Raw genomic sequence first — 13,777 nt, forward strand, 5'->3', positions numbered from 1 at the left:
GGGGGGGGGAAGGGGGAAAGCTTTTAAATGTTTCATTTGAAGTGAGGTGAAATAGGCCACAACCCCGGAAGTGAAATGCTATCTTATGGCAGAAAATGAAACAGTGTCAACTGGATGCAGGGGATAAAACCAATTCATCGTAATCTTTCAGTTGTGTTTTTTGTACAGAAATGTTTCACCTAGTCGTAATTTTTTTCTTTCATATCTGAGAGATGGGTTCAGTGTTTTGTACTGACTTGGAAAGCACACAGTGGTCAGGAACAGGCTGCCCCAGTCCTCTGTGTTCTTGTACTGTGAAACTGTGTTGTGACCCCAGTGAGCGCAGGAATCGGATTTATTTAATCAACAGAAGTTGCTTTAATGCTTGAGACGAGTCTTGGAGAAGCAAAGGCTGCGTTCCCGGTGTGGGAGGTGGCAAAACGTAGCTGGCCCCTTACAAAATAAGGGAGGTCATGTCAGCCCCTGCCTCTCCTTCCTTCTGACCTCTCTTGGCAGCGAGGGTGAGTTTCCAGGCTTGAGAGGACCGGAGGTGGTTTCCAAAATGAAAATGAGGGCTGAGGTCTCTGATGGGATGTGCAACCACTGCTTTGCTCCTCACTGGCTCACCCACCTGAGCTACTTGAGCCTGCAGAGCCAGTTAGCAACTTCTCCACAGCCTTGTTTGATTTGAGGAGGAAAATCTGTCTGGTGTGTCTGATTACTAGTTTGCTGGTGGAAATCCTGGCTGTTTTGCCAAAGGAGACCATAGAAGTACCCTGGAGATAAGGACATATCGTCTTGCCCTGGGTCATATACAAGGAGGGTCCTTTATTGCCAGATCCAGCTGGCATGAGATGACATCCAGGGGCTTCTATAGGATGTAGGGGTGTCCTGGGGAGGGAAAATATAACCAGGAGGTAGTTACAAGCTTAGAAAAATAGGACATGGACCAAGGGGAAGGGAGGCAAGGTAACCCCCCCACCCCACCCCCTCCATCCCTTGGACAGAAAACAGTTCCGCCTGAAAGGCGCTGGGGTGCTGTTGGGGAAGCTGGAGTATGTCTGTTAGGTGTCCAGTGTGACTCTGTTCTTCCCCTAACAAGCAATTTTGAGCTCCAGTAACAAAATCAAGGGCCAGACCTCAGTATCCAGGAAGCTCATAGCAGTTTTTGGGATATGTTACGTTGGCTCGGGCATTCATCCAGACCGCATGGGACCAGCTGTGCTGAACCCCTGTCCTTATCTTGGGATTCCCTATCCACAGCCCAGCATGTCTCATTGGATGGTTTTCTGTTAGAAATTAAGCAATGAGAGGAGATCTTTTCAGCCTGGGCTGACCTCGGTGCTCACAGACCCAGGCTCAGACCCATCCTCTGGCTCTCTGCAGAGACACAACTTTTGCTGCTCTTCAGCAAACGCATTATAAGGCTGGTCTTATGCCAGCTGGGAAGTCCTCCTGGCCAGCACTGCTTGTTGATACTACCTTCATTTGATTTCTTCACCTTTATCTCTCTTTTTTTTTCCCCACCATGTTTTTTAAGTATTTGCCATGTTTTCCCCCATGGATGGGATGGGTTTTTCTGAATTGCTCCATCCTCACATTCATTCTCCAGGCACCAAAGTCTTCCTCTGGGGCTCAAGCCTGCTGGAAACCTTTGAGATGATCAAGCACTCTGGTCTGGTTGGTAAAGGGGAGAGTAAAGCATTGCTGTCCATGAGATAGTGTGTCCAGAAGATGGAGGACCTCCTTGGGAGTTTTGTATGGGCTGAAGCAATGAAGAGGCTGAAGAACAAGTGCTGTCCTCTGGCTGTTGAGTCAGGAGATGGCTGTGATTGATGCTGTAATAACTGGTGTTGGGAGTGCAGTGATGGGGAAGTCTGTCTCATAACCAGAGTACTAGCTTTAAAGCACGGTCACATTGGTCACTTGGCTGGGGGAAAGGAGCACCATAGTGTGGTGCCAAGTGGGCTTGAGGCACACATCCCTCATGCAGCTTCGCTTCTAGAAAATATTTTTTTTTGGAAGGGGGCTGTTTTTGAAGGATGCTTTGCAGAAAATACCAGTGCAAAATACCTGCTGCTCTTTCCTTGTGTTGAACAGGGAGTGCTGGTGCCTCTCCTCTCCCCCACCGCCTGGTTTTGGGGTGCTGGCACAACCAGTCACAGCTTTGTGGCCCCATGATGGGAACAGGCCCCTTCCCAATGCGCTGCAATTCAAATGGGTCTCTGCAAAGCATATCTATCCTCCTGTTTCCTAACTCACTGGCAGCATCCCTTGGGGGGGCGAGGTGACATCCAGGCCAGTGCAAAAGCCAAAGGGCATCTAAGAGGTGCTGGGACCTCCCTGCGAGCCAGGGCCAAGGCAGGTGGATGGTGCAGGGGAGGAGGGATGTACAAGGACACCCAACAACTGACCCCACTTGGAGCTGCCACCTCTGCAGAGGACTCTGGGGAGTCCTCTTTAAAAGCAGCCCATTGGAGGTAAGCTCAATGGAGTGAGTGGGTGTGTTCTCTGAGGCACCCTGAGCCAAAACGCTCCACTCCAGACCATGAATAGACCTAGCTCCTGGTCACTTTTCTTTTTTTCAGTGTAAAGAACAAGTCTGTTTCTAGTGATTCTGTGATGTGTGCACTTTTTCATCATGCCAGGGAGCTGGAGCTTCGAGAAAGCCAACAAGTATAACGAGACTTCGTGATTTAAAAAAAAAAAAAAAAAAGATAAAAGCCCAGAACGCGAGAGTAACATGAAAATGCAAAGTGTTTACTAAGGTTCAGGCACCAAAAAACTAATGAAAAAGTGTGGGTTTTTTTTTTTCTTACCGATGCTTGCCATGAGGGGTCTGCACCCGATGTCTCCTGGGGTTTTGTGGTCCTTAAGCTGTAGGAGTTGCTTTCTCTGGGTGTCCACGTGCATACTACCTTCCATGGTGAGAAAGGTGGCTTTCTCCTCTGGTGCCCTGCTCTTTCCAAAGAGCAGGGCTTAAAATTGCTGGCAAATTTGCACCTGTGGGAGAGGTTTTAGCTGAGCTCTGGCATGGAAGTGCTGGGTGATGGTGGAGGACGGAGGGCAGGGCACAGTGGGAAGCCTGGGAGGCTTTCAGGGCAGTGGGTGATGGACCAGAAAGCCAAGGAAAACAAGTAACACACAGGGAGAGATCCCACAGCGCGGGCCGGGGAAGTTCGTCAGTGCTGCTTGGTAATGGTTAGGAGAACTGTGGGCCTCCACCACATCCAAGCTAGGCACGGATTGGCGGTGGCTGTTGACTGATTTCCACAATATTAAGAGAAAAGGAGACCTTTGTCAAGCAAGTTGAGCTGCTCAGTGCTTTGGTTGAATGGGCCACCTCTTATCATCAAGAAAATTGGATATTCAGGAGTGTGAAAACTCTGCCCAAGCTGCACCTGTAATACCAGGGCATCTCTGCTTTTAAAATCACGAGCAGGATAATGTGGGGCTTTACACTGCTGTGCTGCTACCCCAGAACACGGAGAGCAGAAATCCATGTATTCCATTAAAGCAGAAGAGCAAATGTCCTGAACCCAGGGGTCCCAGGAGGAAATTTGCCATCCGTATGACTTTTGTTGTTTCTCTAAAAGATAAGAATGAGCCCACTGTAAAATATGAGAAATCAAGATTCACCCATCCAGTTCTCTGTGTGAGGGTATTCAGGGCTTGGTGTCTGCCTGCAGACATCTCTTTGGGGCTAGATGTTTGCAGATCTGCCAAACCTTGGACAACTTCTGAGCCAGCCAGCTCCTCCTAATGGGGCTCAGTTTGATTTGCTTGTTCAAAATGCTGCTTCTGAACGGAAGAACAGGATTAGATGCTTTGTAGTCTGTTTCTCAAGAACACGAGAGAAAATTCAGAAAAGCAGCGTGGGGCTCGGCTGGTGTTCTAGAGGCACCAGGCTTTCATTAACATCACTGAGAAGTTCAGATCCCAACTTAATTCCTTTTTGTTTGTAACTGGGAGCTCTGAGGGGTCAACAGATTTTGCGGATTGAGCAGACGTGTGTTGTTTTTTTTTTTTTTTTCCCAGAGCTGGGTTGAATCTGAAATACACCTTTGTGATTGCTGCTTTTCTCTCTTCTACTTGATATCAGCCAGAACCACCATCCAATGGACATTACATGGGTTAGCGTTATTCATGCTCCGTTATTTCAACTCAGGCAGAAGTCTTCTCCTGGATTCAGTCATTAGCACTATGAAAAATCTTGTAATCTCTTTTCTGCTTTCTCTAAAGGTTCAGTTACGCTGTGAACTGACAATATAAACTGAAAATGCACATCTAGGATTGTTGTCATTTCGGTCTTTGTGTGAGGTCTGTGCTCCTCGTGATGCAGAAGTGCTGTGGACTGCACCGCTCTATGCATGTGGGTGCATTCACAAGCACATTCTTTGCGAGGCTAGAGGAGACTCTCTGTGTTGTTGGTGCTTTCAGAGCTGTAACGTAGAGGTGCCTACCCACTGGCTCCAGAAGATGCTCATTTTTTTTAAGAGCATCTTTCACTGGTTGATAGATTTGCAGAACAATTCAGCTGAGAAGGGACCTCTGAAGGTCTTCAGCCGAAGCATCCTGCTCAGGGCAGGGCTGTCTTCACAGTTATTGAGTGTCTTAAGGTCTTGACCATTCAAGGATGGAGATGATAGCACCTTGATGGTTCCTGCTTGCCGGACAGCAGTCCCTGGGAGTGCACCCACCCTTGATGGGCAGTCAAATGGTGTGGGCAGGGGTGCAGATGTATCCTTTCCTGCCATAAAATTCAATGTTGGATGCTTCCCTTCTGTTCTGCATGGGGGTCATCCCCTTGAAACAAGAGGACTTCCCATGGGCAAGGAGATACACTTCTGTGGCCATATCTGCATGGGGAAGATCCCAAACCACCATGGGTATGGTCCAAGGCCAAGCAGCTGTGTCCAACACACAGAGCAGAAACGGGCTCTCCCCAAAGTGCTTACCCAAATGGCACGTGTGGGTCCAGGTGGGCAGTGGGCACAACATGCTGACCCCCAGCTCCATGGATCCCTGCTCAGACCCTCTGGCCTTCCCTAAGGTTGATTAAGTGCTTTTGGTCTCATACCTTCATTTCTCATCCGTACAATGCACCAGTGCCCATCTTGCAGGCCACTGGGTGTAAAATTCAGGGTACAAGGAAAATGCAGATGCTGCTTCTCCTTTGTAGGTACAATTCCTGGTGAAAATGTAAATGTGGATGGAGAAAAGTGGATTTCTGGTTTTAATCCCCCTTTCTGTGGTCACTATTGAGGAAGCATGTTTGCAGGAGATGTCTGAAGAATTGTACATAGCCATAAAAAAGTGGTCAGATGTCTCTGCTTTCTTCAGGAAATAGATCTAGAAATTAACAGAAAGTTGATAAAGCTGAGATTTTGGGATGAAAAATAGAAAGCCAAATGCTTTTAGTGTGAGACTATATATGTGTATATATATAGGGAATGGTTTTAACATTATTTTGTTTTAATCCAGGGGGAGGCATTTCCCCAAGGTCACCCTCTGCAGTAGTGGGAAGAGTGACTCGGGTCCCATCTCTTCTACGAAATCTGCTTAAAAATAATGATCTGGGGGAAGACCGGGCTGCTGACACTAACTGTATGACTTCCTTATCTGGATGGTCTCATCAATAGGTTTGCTTTCCCCGCGTAGCTGATAGATCTTGACTTTTTGGGTCTGACAGGGACTCTTTGCAGTGCCAGCTGATACAGGGCCGTGGAGACTTGTGGCTACTTCCCAATAGCAGGGGATTTGTCGAAGTAAATCAGATCTGGAGTCACTGAGAGGGAATTCATGTGAAATGCCTTCATGTTAGTTTTACAGTTGCTTTAATAGGCATAACTATGCTATTAAAGTGATCTGCCTGTATTTAACTCTTATTTGTACTTGAGTGGAATAAATGTTTTTCTTTAGGAAAGATGAATTTTATAGAGTACAAGAGCTATTCTAAAACTCCCAAATGCCTCAGCAATAACGACGTGACAGCTTGCAGCCTGAAACCCAGACTCCTTATACTGTGATAGTGCCTTAAAGTCCTATTTCATCCCCTCTTCCACCTCCTCTTCTCCCTCACCCCAATTACACTTCCAAAGTGTCTCTGAAATGATGGTGTTGGGGCACACAGCTGGTTAGACCTTGGGTAGTCGCTCACAACTAAAACTGTCATATTGCTTCAGCAGAGCAACTCCTGACTTCAACCCACGTCAGCTTCTTCTTCATGTTGTTGTGTTACATGGTGGAGAACATCCTCACCTTGATATCCAAACAGGACTTTGGTAAATCAAGGCTCTGTAAGAAGTTGCAGCTTGTACTGGTCTAGTTAGACATAAGCTGGCTGCACCCTCAGATTTGGGTTAATTGTGCTAAAGAGTAGGAAAAGTGTTTTCTGATGTGTTTTTTTTTAGTGGTAGGTCCTCCTTTGCCCATGAGTGGCGGTAGCTATACCACTTCTTTGTAGAAGTAGGGAGAGAAACTGCAGGTGAGATGGGCCCCCAGCCATGGGTCCATGCCAGGAGGGTATGGGAAGATGATGGGTGGGCAGCTGCATTGCTCACTTCCCTGCTTCATTGACCAGCAGATCCTCAAATCTTTTTCCCAACAGGGCACAGAGACCAAGGCGGGGGGGGGGAGGCCAGAGTTGGTGGCTGTTTGGCTGTGAAAAGCAGAAGGAGGGATAGACCCAACAGACTGGCGTGAGCTTGTCCAGATCCAATGTCCATGAGTCCAGCAACAGGGAGGATCTTGTAACATCTTTAAATCCTGCGTACTGTCTTTGTGGCAGGCAGTGGGGTGAAAAACCTTTCATCTTGCTCATAAAGTGAGGGGTAGAAATTCATGGCTGGGGTTGAGGGCTGGAAGCTGAGACGGAACAACCCTGCTGAAATCAATTTCTTGCTTTTGGGATTTTTTTTCTGTGGATTTTCTTTCCTTTTTTTTTTTTTTTTTTTTCCCTCTTGGCTCCATCTTTCAACTGAAGCTCCTGCAGATTTGTCACAGGTCAGAAAAACTTAAGCCGTGATTTGTAGAAGATGAATGGACTTTTAAAATCAATTTTGCGGTCCCTGGTGTCAGTAGGGTGCCAATCACTCTGCTGGTGCTGCCCGGGTTCCTTTGCTGGTATCATTAGGAGGCGCGGGCAGCATTCATTACAGGGAGGCTGAGTCTCACTGCCTGTTAATGGAATTGAGCCGCCTGACCTTAATGCGTGACTGATACTTAATTTGAAGTTTCTCTGGACACCAGCAGGCTGTAATGGAAACAATACAGGCCCAGCAACACAAAGCCTTAGCCCCGAGAAGAGACTGAAATAAATTACATTTAGTAATTAGTAAAAATACTTGGGGCCTTGAGGTCACACGTGGAAGTAAAAAGTGTATTTTTTTTCTACTTTGCAACTTCATGGGTTCCTGGTCGTGTCTCGTGTGCTGTGGGGAGAAACGTGATATAGTCTGGGCGCCCTCAACTGGTGGGAAACTTTGGGGTGCTCCTGCCCCCACTCAGAGGTATGTCCATGGCATGCAGGGCAGAAAGCCACCTGCAGCTGGGAAAAATGGTTCACATAAGGCAAAAAAAAAAAGGGTATCTAGGCTGCTACTGGTAGAAACTCAGCCCTGTTGGTCTTCTGTGGCTCATAGAATCATAGAACGGTTTAGGTTGGAAAGGACCTTGAAGATCACCGAGTTCCAACCCCCCTGCCATGGGCAGGGACACCTCCCACCAGACCAGGTTGCTCAGGGCCACGTCCAGCCTGGCCTTGAACACCTCCAGGGATGGGGCCTCAACAACCTCTCTGGGCAACCTGTTCCCGTGCCTCACCACCCTCAAAGGGAAAAACTTCTTCCTAATGTTTAATCTAAACCTGCCCTCTTCCAGTCTGAAGCCATTCCCCCTCGTCCTATCACCACGTGCCCTCGTAAAAAGTCCTTCCCCAGCTCTCCTGTAGCCCCTTTAGGTACTGGAAGGCTGCAATAAGATCTCCCCAGAGCCTCCTCATCTTACCAGCAGTTGCAACACACTAATGGGCATGGGATCCCTGGGTGGGGGATATCTAAATGCCCTGCAGGCATGTAGGAGACCTTGGGTGGTCATAGGGTAAAAGGTGGCTTCAGTCCCTGGAGCATCACCAAGAGGCAGTGGGGAAGGGAACAGCATGGCAGTGACCTGTGGTTGTACAAACACCTTTTCATGGGAGATGAGGAGAGGAACTGGTCCTGGGTCCACCATCCACCACTTCTGCTGCTCAGGACAGCTTTGTCCTCTGCCCAGCTCCCACCTCCTCCACTGTAAAACAGGGTGCATTGACCAGCCCGGTTCTCACTGCACTGGGTAATTGTCCCTGCATGCCATTTAGGTACAGAAACAACTAATTTGGGTGTGCAGTGATTCACCATGGCATGAAAAGCCTGCTTGAAGGCCGTGCAGAAGAACCAAAATCAAACAAATTTCAGATTGTCTCACAAATGAAGCTGAAAGGTCATAACAACATCAAGCAGGAGGTCATGTGCGGCACTGCAAGTCTCTGCTAAATATCAGACAAAGATTAGTCCATCCTCTCTGAAAGGCCAAGGGCTATAAAGGCTCTGAGTTCCTTCTGCTGCACGTTCAAACTCACGGCGTCTAAAAATGGCACAACCCCCCTGTGAAAGAGAGATGCAACTTCAGGAACAGCAAATTCAAGGGAAAATGTCAGGCCAGTGAGGTATGTGAAAATGAATTTGGAAAATTCTTAGATTTTTTTTTTTTTTTTTTTTAAAGCCCAAGAGGGACTTGTAGATCATGTGGCTAGAACTAATTAATTTGATGTTTTGCCAAGCATCGTCATCCCAGTTTAATCAGCAGCTGTGAAACAGTGTTGTCCATCTGCCAGCCTCCTGTCCTGGCTTCTGGGGGTGGCCTCAATGGATGGACCAAGAGTTTCCAGAGGAGGAGGAAGGCTTGCGCCAGCCTGAGATTGACTGACTGCTTGTTTAGACCCCCAATGAAGTAGGAATAGACAGTCCTATTGGGCTATAGTCTGCTGTGTGGTTGCATCTGCTTAGCCATTTCTGGATGTAGATTAGGTACATCACCTCATCCTGGTTTTGTTTGAAAATCTGGATTTTTAAAGACTTCACTCTGACATAAAAGTTGCCTGTGCAGGAACTGTTCTGGGGATGAATTTCATCTGGGAAAAGCAGAGTCAAATCACCAGTTTAACCAGGGGGCTAAACTTTTGTGGAAAGAGCTGCAGGCTGCTCCCCAGGGCCACCAACCTTCTCCTAGCAGCATTGTGCTAACTAACTTGCAAATTCCACCATGTCAGTTCTTGTACTGACATGGATGACTGGTCTAACTAGGTTCAATAATTCTCCCTAGACCGGTGTCTGACACTGGGTCTCCCACAACCTCCAGTGGTCCAAGAGCAGGAGTTTGAGGAGCACAGCTGAACCTCACGCCCATTAAAACCACTAAAAGCCCAAAGGAGAGCCCTGCAAACATGGAATAACCCATTGGCATGACAGAAACCTCACCTCATGTGATGGGCGGTGACTGAAAACATGTGGGTGGATGCATCAGTTAAGTGCCTGGTGTGCAGAAAGCCCTAGGGACACACGCTTTCCCCAACACAGCATCCCTCCCTCCTCCCCCGGGGTGACACCTCACCTAACTCCAGTCATTGCCACTATTTGTATTTATGGAGCACTTAACCAGCCCTATAAACAACAATTTACAGGTTATTCTGCAACCTGTAACAGAAAACCTCTTCTTTATTTTGTTGTCTCTCTTAAGAGCAGCCCCAGGAGCTGAATTCCCTCTGAATGCTGGCTTTGTTTCTCAGCAGAGAGGCTGGCTTTGGAAAGCAAGATAACTGTGGCAACCTGGTGCTGCTAATAGGCTTCTCCAAAGGGGTTAGTGGGGCTGAGAGCTGCGCTTGTTGGCTATGCTGAACGGCAGCGTGTAGGTTTCCAAGGTAGATGTAATAAAAACAATGTCCACGTGAGAGAGGAGAAATGTTTCTGTCTGAGCGGGTTCAGCAAAACCACTGTCAGGAATGGTAACAATCATAACGGGAGGTCAGCTCGGGTCCCAGCTGAGCGGTTTGCTCCTGCACATGGTAGGAGGAGGTGGTTCTTTGAAAGAATCACAGAATTTTCAGAGTTGGAAGGGACCTCTAGAGATCATCTAGTCCAACTCCCCTGCTAAAGCAGGATTGCCCAGAGCACATCACTCAGGACTGCATCCAGGCGGGTTTTGAAAATCTCCAGAGAAGGGGACTCCACCCCCTCCCTGGGCAGCCTGTGCCAGTGCTCTGTCACCCAAACTGTAAAGAAGTTTTTCCGTGTGTTGGAAGGGAACTTCCTATGTTCCAACTTGTGCCCATTGCCCCTCGTCCTGTCACTGGGAACCACCGAGAAGAGTCTGGCTCCATCCTCCTTCAACCCACCCTTTAGATACTTGTATGCCATAATAAGGTCTCCCTTCAGCCTTCTCTTCTCCAGGCTAAAGAGTGCCAGCTCTCTCAGCCTTTCCTCTTAAGGGACATACTCCAATCCCTCAATCATCTTGGTTGCGGGAAAGAAAACAGTGAAGGGAGATAAACTCGACTGCCTCTGCCTTGGTAACTCTCAGGTGTCTTAGGGCTGCCTGGTTTGGCTGGTCACCTGCTGAGAAGCACTTTCTTCTCTCAGCATCTCCTCTGCGTCCCTGATGCTCTCCATCCCATGAGCTGCCCATCATGTCCAACCCAGGGGTCAATGCGGTGTGAGGACTCTGGACACAGCCTTGTTTCCCACCCTGCGATGCTGAGTTTAGCTCTGCCTGAACTAATTTGACGGGGAATAGACTGCCAGAGATCGTGTTTTGCTCAGAGGGTTACCTGAAAAAGAGATCTAAGTCCTGATTCTCCCGAAACACAGTGACTGTGTTTAAAGAGGAGACATTGATTTATTCTGGTCAGGGTGCACAGTGGAATACTTCCACAAATCATGCACGTCCCATGCCGGTTTCCTCATCATATTTATACACAAAAGTGACAAGAAAACACACTCCCAATTACAATGATTGTTTAGTAATTTACATATGATTATAATATTTGCTGTGTCATTCTCCTTGGTTGCTACACTTGCTCAAGGGAGGGGTCTTCACCTGAGCTAGGGTCTTTTTGACCTATAGGTGTGATTTTTAGTATTATAATGAAGGTAGTTCAGCTTAAAACACCCAGAATTTTCACTTTTCTGCCAAGTTGGCTAGGCCTTTCAAAACATGGTAGATTAGTAGCATCCTCAAGGTTCAAACGCTCATACACTCCAGGATGTTTCAGTTTAAAAAACGGCAGTACTTGCTTTCCTGGATTAGGAGTTCTTTCTCATATGGATCAAGGATAGAATCCTCATTATCCATGTGAACGTCTCAAAAAGTTCCTCTACTAATTAGCCCAGACACTTGTGAAGAAACATTCCCAAGGTCGACCATCTGGCCAAGTACACAACAAAATGGTCGTATGCAAGACCCTGTGTCAGCAGTTCAGCTAATGCCAATCATTAACAGGCCTAACTAACGTTAATGCTAACAAAACTGGCTAAAATTCTAACTATAACACAACAGAAGGAGAGAGCAGACTTTGCTGCCAGGGTCCCTCTCTTTCTCCCCTGCATCCTCCTCATCTGCTCGAGCTCCTCATTCCTCCCACAGCAGCCGGAGAAGACATGAACCCAGGGGCTGCAGGTTTGCCTATGGGCCTCCCTCGTCACTGGGCTTGGTTCATTCTGGATTTGCTGGTAGTTTCTGGGTCTCTAATATGCATACGGATTAATTATAGAATAGAATAGAACAGAATCATAGAATCATCTAGGTTGGAAGGGACCTTTAAGATCATCAAGTCCAACCATCAACCTAACACTGCCAAAACCACCACTAAACCATGTCCCTCAGCACCACATCTACACATCTTTTAAATACCTCCAGGGATGGAGACTCCATCACTTCCCTGGGCAGCCTGTTCCAGCGCTTGACAACCCTTTTGGTGAAGAAATTTTTCCTAATATCTATCCTAAACCTCCCCTGGTGCCACCAGAGGCCATTCTTGTCCTATCACCTCTTCCTTGGGAGAAGAGACCAGCCCCCGCCTCACTACCCCCTCCTTTCAGGGAGCTGTAGAGAGCGGTAAGATCTCCCCTCAGCCTCCTTTTCTCCAGGCTGAACACCCCCAGCTCCCTCAGCCACTCCTCATCCGACCTGTGCTCCAGACCCCTCACCAGCTTCGCTGCCCTTCTCCGGACTCAATCATTTGGCTCTGCAACAGCTTTTCTGTTTTAGCTGGGTTTGCTTCTTCAAACTAGTTTAATTACCAACACCCTATTGCCTTTAAATCAGAAAAAAAAGCACCATTTATTGACAGTAAGCACAGGGAGCACAGCCCCACCACTGCCATCTTTCCTGCAGATAGATTGAGGCCAGTGTGTCTGGGTTTGGAGCAGACACAACTGGCACCGTCCTGATGTTAAGCAAATGCTTCCCAACGATGGACCATGCCTGGTGTGTGACACCCAGCTGTGGAAGCTGGGTTAGGTCGTATGAGAATGAGAGGTAGGAAGACCTTGTTGTGGTTGGAGGTAGCTTTGGACCCAGTGTTGCAATTTATCCACCAAAAAAATTCCTGCAGTGGCTTCCTTGAAGCAGGAGGATGCTGCTTCCTTGGGAGCCACTGCTGTGCCATGTCAGAGAAGTTTCACATGAATGACTTCTTGCTGTGACATCTCCTACATGCGTTATAATGTGGTTTGTATTGCTCAAGGAGAGATGGCCCAAAGTGTACCTGTATATTTGGGATTTTTCTTCTGATTCACCACTCCCTCATTCATTAAGTCACCCGGACCCTGTGCAAATCCATACTATATGTGGGCTGTCCCATTCCTCCTGTAGACTATATGTACACAGGGCTGGTAGCGGGCTGGAACCTTCTGGGACAAGGGGTGGGCTCTGCAGCACGAGCCGCCTGCCTTGCTTCCAGCCGGCATATTCCCCATACTTCCCTTGCAAGTAATTCTTCACTGAGTCTGCTGGGATCTGGGGACACTGAGACATGGGATGCATGCATGGGAAGGCTCTGTGCATGCTGTTGCATTGCAAGCCCGGCATTGAGATGGACAACGTGGTGGGAGGTTGTTTTGGGGAAAAATTTCCAACCCTGGTAGGGTTGCCTTCAATCGTCTCTCCCAGCAAATGGGATGTGGTTCAGAGGGAATGACAGGTGGATCCCCACCGCCGGGAAAGAACAGAGAGCTGGAGCCCCTCTGCTGAGAGGACAGGCTGAGACGGTTGGGGTTGTTCAGCCTGGAGAAGAGAAGGTTCTGGGGAGACCTTAGAGCCCCTTCTAGTCCCTAAAGGGGCTACAGGAAAGCTGGGGAGGGACTCTTCATCAGGGAGGGGAGCCATGGAATGAGGGGGAACGGTTTTAAGCTGGAAGAGGGGAGATTTAGATGAGACATTTGGAAGAAATTCTGTCCTGTGAGGGTGGTGAACACTGTCCCAGGTTGCCCAGAGAAGCTGTGGCTGCTCCATCCCTCGAGGTGTTCAAGGTCAGGTTGGACGGGGCTTGGAGCAACCTGGGCTGGTGGGAGGTGTCCCTGCCCATGGCAGGGGGGTTGGAACCAGGTGATCTTTAAGGTCCTTTCCAACCTAAACCATTCTATGATTCTATGACATTTTTCTAAAGTAACATCTACAGAGTCCTCCTCATGGCATGTTGCATGACCCTGATGCAACACCAGCACAACTCCCTATACCAGTGCAACATTCCCATACCCTGCAG

This window comes from Charadrius vociferus, unplaced genomic scaffold (genome assembly GCF_000708025.1).
Source record: "Charadrius vociferus isolate BGI_N301 unplaced genomic scaffold, ASM70802v2 scaffold151, whole genome shotgun sequence".
Taxonomy (NCBI): Eukaryota; Metazoa; Chordata; class Aves; order Charadriiformes; family Charadriidae; genus Charadrius; species Charadrius vociferus.